The 8,543-nt window shown below is 36.6% G+C and overlaps 1 non-coding gene across 1 annotated transcript; it reads right to left on the reverse strand.

The window, feature by feature from the left end:
• Nucleotides 1-7,276: 7,276 nt before the first annotated feature.
• On the reverse strand, nucleotides 7,277-7,383 carry LOC121978822. The gene has a single exon (XR_006111164.1). It is a non-coding gene; the product is annotated as a small nucleolar RNA R71 (small nucleolar RNA).
• Between the last annotated feature and the right edge of the window lie 1,160 nt (nucleotides 7,384-8,543).

Below are 8,543 nucleotides of genomic sequence, written 5' to 3' on the forward strand. Positions count from 1 at the left end.
TTAAGAAAAGGAATAAGCAAAAGACAAGTTGTCTTTTTTTTTTTTTCTCTTTTCTCTCTATTTTTCATGGGAATTAAGAGAGTGAGGATGAGAAGAATTAAGGGAGATGAATGGGGACATATTCTCATTAGGAAAGGATATAAATGAATTAAAGAGAAAGGGAAACAAATTTCATCTTTGTTTCTTCCACCTACTTAGCATAAAAAGGAAAGAGAGGAAAGGATTTCATTTTCTTCCTTCTTCCTCACCATTGCCGAAACTAAAGCTCTCCTCCCTCATCTCCAAAAGCCAAGTTTAGGTTTTCTCTCTAAGAGAAAACTAAATTTCAAGAAGGAGCCTTCAAGGTGTACCCTTCCAAGCAAGAGAAATCAAAAGGAGTGCTAGAAGAAGAAGCTCTCTTCTTCCTCTTCACCAAGGGTACCATTTCCTTAAGGATCAACAAGTGAACACTATGTAAGCTTCCCCTCACCTGTGGTACAATAGCTCATATGGTTTTCATGAAGATAGATTGCTTAAAAACGTAGGGTTGCTTCATGGAAATTTCGGCCAAGACAAAAGGAAGAGTCTAAGAAATTTTAAACTAGATATGCTTATTATATTTCTTGTGACATGTATCTTATGTAGGAGGTTAATCTAATGTTTCCATGCTAGAATGATTAATGAGAACTTAGATCCATGAACCTTAGACTCTCGGCCAAGCATGAACAAGAGGACTAGGTAAGCTTAAGACTCAAACTAAACATGCTTCCTTGTTCTTGTGTTATGTACCCTATGATAATGGTGTTGTTAAATTTTTCTCTTACTTGTATGTTGATTGAAACTCCATTTTCATGCTCATGAATATTCGGCCATGGAAGAACTAAAGGCCTAGGAGAGCTTTAAACCTAAAACTAAGTATGCTATGATTTTTCCTAAGACAAGATATGAAGCTAAAATGTTATGCCCATGCTTGTATGTTGGTTTGAACTCTATTTCATGCTTATGAAGATTCGGCCATGTTGAGATTTGAGGCCTAGGAAAGTTTAAAACAAGTCTAAGATGCTCATGACCTTCTTGATGAAATGATATGAAACTAGTTTGATGTTCTTATGTTTGCTTGTTACATAGAAATTTGGTTACATATGACTTTCGGCCACACAAAGTTTTAAGGCTAGGATGCTTAGATTTTAAACTAAGTTTACTCATGTTGTTTCTTGTAATGATGCCATGAAAATTGTGTAGGGTTTCCATGCTTTTAGGCCACATGAAAAACAAATCTATGCCTCACATGTTTCGGCCACTATTGGTCTAAAGGCCTAGGGAAACTTAGAACCCAACTTGGATATGCTCATGATGTTTCTTGTAATAAATGCTATGAAATGTGTTTGTGGTTTCCATGCTCTTATGCCACTAGAAACCTAGTTTCCATGCTTAACATGTTTCGGCCACCTTAAATTAATGGGCTTAGGAAGTTTGGAACTTGAACCAAATGTGCTTATGATGTTCCTCAAGAAATGTGTAGGATATTGGCTTAAGGTTCAACACTTTCATGCTACTTGTAACCTAGAATGAGGCTTGCTAGGGTTCGGCCATGATAAGGTTAGAAGCTTAGGGAACTTAGAACCCAAACTAAACACGCTCAAGTTGTTCCTTATGAAATATGATATGATATGAGTTTAGGGTTTACATGTTTGCATGTTGCTTAGAACTTGTTTGCTCTTCATGAAGGTTTCAGCCATGAAAGAATTAGAAACCTAGGAGGGCTTAAAAATTTAGGTTAACATGCTTATGATCTTTCTTATGATAGGATGCGAAGTTATCATGAGATTATTATGTTTGTATGTTGTCTAGGGTTCATGTCCCTACTCTTGAACTTTCGGCCATAATAGGTTTAGTGACCTAGATGTGCTTCACATGCTATGTTATGAATTAAGAGATGTTATTTAATGATTTCATGTATGATTATGACTTTCTATGATAGGTGATATGTTCATTATGTATCCTTATGATCTATGCATGTGCTATGTGCCCAATTATGCATGCTTTATGATATGATAAATGACATGTTCATTATGTATGCTTATGATCCATGCATGTGCTGTGTGCCCAAATATGCATGCTTTATGATATGATAAATGACATGTTCATTATGTATGCTTATGATCCATGCATGTGCTGTGTGCCCAAATATGCATGTTTTATGATATGTTAAGAAATATGATATGCATGAAATGATAAGAACTATGATATGTATGACATGCTACTTTACTTTATGTATGGCTTGTACCAATGGTGGGCTCCATAAGTGCCCCGGGGTCGATGAACTAAGAAACGGACCTCGTTAGGGATGGACTCCTAAGTGCCCCTAGGTCGATGGACTAAGAAATGGGCCTAGTATGTATGCCTTGTAGGGTTCAAGACTTGCTACCTTGGACCTACATAGGACGCGCGCATTTATGTATGTGGTACAAGCCGGGGCCCTAATCATGTTGAGATTATGTTTAAGTATATATATTATAAGTTTTCAAAAGACATGTTGCATATGTTTCATGATACATGTTTAGGAATTAACCTTGCATATACTTTATGATTATGCCATGATAATTATGATGATGTTATGCTATGTCAGGATACATTTGATGTTCATGTTAGAATATGCCATGATACTTTATGATGATTATGTTACGATATGCCATGATATGCTGCTTGATATGATAAATTTGTCTCCATGCATTTTGACTTGTGATTTTGATATGCTATACGGTTTTTTGTGAGTAGGAAAGGAACTTACTGAACCATGAGTGCTCACAGCTTACTTTCTTGTACCACAGATAAAGGCAAGGAATGGATGAACTAGGGGAGCAGCAGGATGGCCGATGTGTGTGGTAGTGGCTTGGCTAAAGGGAAAGACATGCTTTTGTTTAATAAGAAATATGTCATGTTTATGTTATTACTTTATGACTCCATGACGTTAAGTATGTGTTTGGGTATTATGACTCAAAAATCATGTTAAGTATGCTATGTGGTTTTTTTTTATGTCCATGGTGATTTTAAAGTAAGGAAAAGTTTTTAAATTCTCTAAGTAAGACTTCCGCTGTAGTAAGTAGGTATGTATGTCTAAGTAACCCCCGTCCCCTTAGCAGGAGGGGGGGGGGCGTTACAAATCAACCTTTTTGATCTATCTCTATAGATTTTCATCCCAAGGATGTAAGTTGCTTCTCCCATGTCTTTTATGGAGAATGTATTGGACAACCAAATTTTAACTAACTATGGAACTGGCACATCATTTTCTATAAGCAATATGTCATCAACATATAATATTAGGAATATAACTACACTCCCACTAAACTTTTGATACACACTAGGTTTGTCTGGATTTTTTGAGAAATCAAACTGTTTGATCACCTCATCAAAATGGATATTCCAACTCCTGGATGCTTGCTTTAGTCCATAAATGGACTGTTAAAGCTTGCATACTTTATTCTTGTTGATAAATATGAAGCCTTCGGGTTGTGTCATATACACATCTTCTAGTAGATTTCCATTAAGGAAAGCCATTTTCACATCTATCTACCATATCTCATGATCATGATGAGCTGATATGGCTGGGATTATCCGAATGGATTTAAGCATGACCACAGGTGAGAAAGTTTCATCATAGTCAATGTCTTGCCTTTGACGATAGCCTTTAGCCACCAACCTTACCTTGTAGGTAATAATATTATCATCCATGTTGGTTTTCTTCTTGAAAACCCATTTTTACCCTATAGGCATAATGCCTTTAGGTGGATCCATCAAGTTCCAAACTTGGTTTTCGTACATGGAATCCATTTCTGACTTAATGGATGTAAGCCACTTGTCCTTTTCTGAATTATTTAGAGCCTCTTTGTAATCAGTAGGTTTCTCATCCTCAATGAGTAATACATCATTTTATTCTCTTACAAGAGATCCATATCTCTCAGGAGTATTGCGTGTCCTACCTGATCTATGAGTAGGTTGTGTTATAATTGGTTGTGGTTCTTGACTAGGCATCTCATTAGTGTTTATTAGAGTCTCTTGAACTTCATCAAGTTCAACCATACTCCCACTTGCTTCCTGTTAGAGAAATTCTTTCTCTAGGAAGGTAGCATACCTTGAAACAAACACTTTTTGTTCCAAGGGGTGATATAATTAGTAGCCCTTAGTTTCCTTAGGGTATCCAATAAATAAACACTTATCAAACTTGGCATCCAACTTATCTGATATAGTCCTCTTCACATAAGCAGGACATCCCCATATCTTCAAATAAGATATGAGGGGTTTCTTACTAGTCCATACCTCATATGGAGTAGTTGAGATTGCCTTCATCGGGACTCTGTTTAGCAAGTAAATAGCTGTCATGAGTGCATAACCCCAAAAGGTCTTGGGAAGATCTGAATGATCCATCATTGATCTAATCATGTCTAACAAGATTTGATTATTCCTTTCTGATACACCATTATATTGTGGTGTATAAGGAGGAGTCCACTGAGACAATATACCATTGTCCCTTAGATAATCTAGAAACTCTTGGCTTAAATATTCATCATCTCGATCAGATTGAAGTATCTTAATATTTTTACCAAGTCATTTCTCTACTTCACTTTTGAATTCTCTAAACTTTTCAAAGGCTTCAGACTTGTGTTTCATTAGATACACATACCCATAACGAGAGTGATCATCAATGAAAGTAATGAAATAGCTATAACCTCCTAATGCATGATTTGTCATTGGTCCACATACATCGGTATGTATGAGCCCAAGTAACTCATCAACTCGTTCACCCATTCGAGAAAAGGGTAACTCTATCATCTTAAGTTTTAAAAATGAATCACATGTATCAAATGTATCTAATTCAAATGATTCGAGAACTGCAATCTTTTGTAATTCGGACAAGCTTTTCTTGCTTATTAATGTGCGTAGATTGTTTACACTTGTTTAACATGTTTTGACACACATTCTTATAGTTTATACAAGCTTTATCTATGCACTTTCATGCTCTTTGTTTTACTTTTAGCATATTTACTCTTCTTTGTTCGGAGATATGCTCTTGTGCATTTTCTGTTTCAGGAGTCGAATTTGGAGAAGAATTGATGCTTGCAGCCAATTCTGTAATCAAACAAAGGAAGTTTACACTAGCCATGCTACACGGCCGTCCCAAGGGAAAATGGCCTTGGCCATGTGGAGATGATAGGCTGTGTAGCATCAGCAGCAAAGGAGAATGACATGGCCATGTGAGAGCCACACGACTGTGTCACATTTGAAGCCAACCAGTATGCGGCCGTGCAATCTTTCTAGAGCCAAAGAATGACATGGCCGTGTGTGCCACACGGCCGTGTGATGTTTCCAGAGATGAAGACTGGCTAGGCCGTGTAGATCTGCACGACTGTGCAAGCCAGCATGGACAAAGCATGGCATGACCATGTGATGGTCACACGACCGTGTGACCTTGGCCGAGAGGGAAGTGGGCATGGTCGTGTGAGGTTCACATGGCCGTGCCACGGGCCGTGTGGCGCCCAAATGCCCTCTTCTATATAAAGGGGTTTCTTCCTCTTTGAAAGGGGGAGGCTCTCCCTTTGGGGAGATCCATTCTTGAGGCTTCTTTCCACATCCTTGGCGTGTCTCCAATGATCAAAAGGCATTCTTATCAAAGATTCGACTCCGATAGCATGGATTGGTTCTGAAGATCACTCGTGGTCTTTTAGATAAGGTTTTCCTTTCTATCTTCTTGACTGGGATCGGAATGTTTACGATCTTCTTGCCTTCGGTTCTTTTCTTGTGTTCTATGGAGTAGATCTCATTGTTCTAGGATGGAGGGAGTATTTGTGATGTAATTGATGTGGGATTTCAAGGATTTACTATTTTCTTGATTCAATGACATTGAAATGTTTTATATCAATTAAATCTTGTATGGATTGTTGTGCTTTGAACCTAATTACCATTCTTGATTGGTTGTTTGTATTTCTTGTGGAATATTGTAGAGGAATTCTCTAGATTGTATTGTCGCGGGGCGTCGTGACAGGGCTGCCCCATTAAACGGACATTTAGCGGATAACTTTGAGGGGTGAAACAAGAATCTACAAAGAAGTAGAATGGATTGATGTGCTAAATTCTATATTTTAATGTGAATTGATTAGTGATGTGTTTCTATGTTGTATGACCGCGGGGCGTCATGACAGGGTTGCCCCATTAAATGGACTTCATAGGGATCATAACTATTTGATTACTTAAGGTTTAGTTAAGAGTCCTTGACTAGTGTTTTCTGCAGGAAATAATCGATGACTTCTTACAAATACAATTCAATTGAGGATAGGATTAGTAGATTGTTTCACATTAATGAGTATCACAAAGAAACCAAATATCTTAGAACCTTTACAAAACTAAGTTTCTGAATTTAACCTTTTACTTCTATTCTCTAATTGTTTCTTAGGTTATATAATCTTTTGTTTGATTGTTTAGCTAATTCGCTTTGAGACATCTTTAGTGGTTATAACCAGTCCCTGTGGATTCAATATTCTTTGTATTATTGACGATGTAACCATACACTTGCGGTAACGTAACAAGTTTTTGGCGCCGTTATCGGGGAACTACGTCTATAACATTAGAGATTATTATTTGAGTTAAACTAAACTTTTTTTTCTATTCTTTTCTTACATCTAACTTGTAACTAGTTTTCTAATTCTATTATAAAATTCTTTCTTTGCATTCGTTATTCTTTAATTCTTTTTGTAAATCAAATTCTTTCCATTCTTTATTCTTTTCTTTGAATCAAATTCTTTAATCTTGTTCTTGTATGCGAAGATCTAACTTTGTAGGTGAATTACTTCCTCTTGATCCTGAAATTGATAGAACATTTCATAGAAGGAAAATCTTGCAAAGACATCAAGAAGAACAAGAACATTCAAATATGGCAAATAGACCACTTAAGGATTATGCAACACCTTAAGCCAGAGGGTTCCATTTAAGCATTACAAGACCTTCTGTTGAAGTAAATAATTTTGAGATCAAGCCTGTAATAATCAATATGGTTCAACAAAATCAATTTGGAGGTGGACCGCATGAAGATCCTAATCAGTATTTGAAAGAATTTTATGAAATCTGCGATACCATGAAAATGAATGGTGTTCCTTCTGAAGTAGTGAGATTATTATTGTTTGGGTTTTCTTTACAAGATAGAGCTAAACAATGGCTTAATTCTTTACCTCCTAATAGCATTACCACTTGGGAACAATGTAAGCAGCAATTCTTAGACAAGTTCTATCTTCCTAGCAAGACAGCTCATATGAGAAATCTTATTGCAATCTTCAAACAATCCGATATAGAATTTTTATTTGAAGCATGGGATAGATACAATAATATGCTCAAACAATGCCCACATCATGGATTAGAGAAATGGTTAGTGTTGAACACATTTTATAATGATATTAATTATCATACTAAGGTGTCCCTAGATTAGGTTGCTGGAGGGGCACTTATGAACAAGAGTTTAGATGAGGCCAAAGAAATCATTGAAAGTGTAGCACAGAATCATCATCAATGGAAACTGAAAGAAGTGGAGGCTATTCTTATACAAACCCAACAAAAGCATCAGGAAAATTTGATGTAGATGCAGTTACCTTAATAACTGCAAAGCTGGATGCTCTTACTAAGAAGCTAGAAAATATGGGAACAAATTCTAACACGGTAAATGCCATAGTATGTGCTTGTGAAACTTGGGGAAGTTCTGAACATTCTCCAGACTCATGTCCTTTAGGAGCTATATCTGCACAAATAAATCAATTAGAGCAATGTGATTCTATAATGGGATTCAATCAAAGGCAGAACAATCCATATTCCAACATATATAACCTAGGTGGAAGAATCATCCAAATTTTTCCTACAAAAATAATAAAAAAAAAGGACCATCCATGGGAGGTAGACCGAATTTCCAATCCGGGTAACAAAATTTTCAGCAACAACAACAATCTTCTCAGGGCTATCAGTTTTCAAAAATTGAGAAAATTCTTGAGGAAATTATCACCAGTCAAAATGAAATGAGGTAAGATATTTTGAAGCTAACTCAAAAAATGGATAATTCTGACAAGCATCAAAAGATTCAAGATAGCTAAATTGCCCAATTAGCTTCATCATCTTCAAGAGCACCAGGAAAATTTCTTGGAAAACCTGATATCAATCCAATAGAGCATTGCAATCAAATTGAGCTTAGGAGCGGACTAACCCTAGGTAATCCTCAAGTGACTGCTCCAAAGGGGATGAAAACTGAAGAAGAGCTCTCTCCTCTGGCACCCGAACCCATTCAAAGTCAAGAAGATGAGGAGAGTACCATTAAGTTTGAAGAGACTCTTCCACTTAACCCATGGAATTAAAGACGCTGGAATTCCGTTCTATTTCAATTTCCCCTGTAAAAAAATTGTACAAGTACAGAACTTTTCATAGCAACCCGCATGTTTGATCAGACATGTGTTTGATCAATCAAGCAAGTTTTTGACAGATCAAAGCACACCTTGATCGAAATACAAGATCGCTGACCTCTTTTGTTGGTATTT

Source organism: Zingiber officinale, chromosome 4B (assembly GCF_018446385.1).
Source record: "Zingiber officinale cultivar Zhangliang chromosome 4B, Zo_v1.1, whole genome shotgun sequence".
Classification (NCBI taxonomy): Eukaryota; Viridiplantae; Streptophyta; class Magnoliopsida; order Zingiberales; family Zingiberaceae; genus Zingiber; species Zingiber officinale.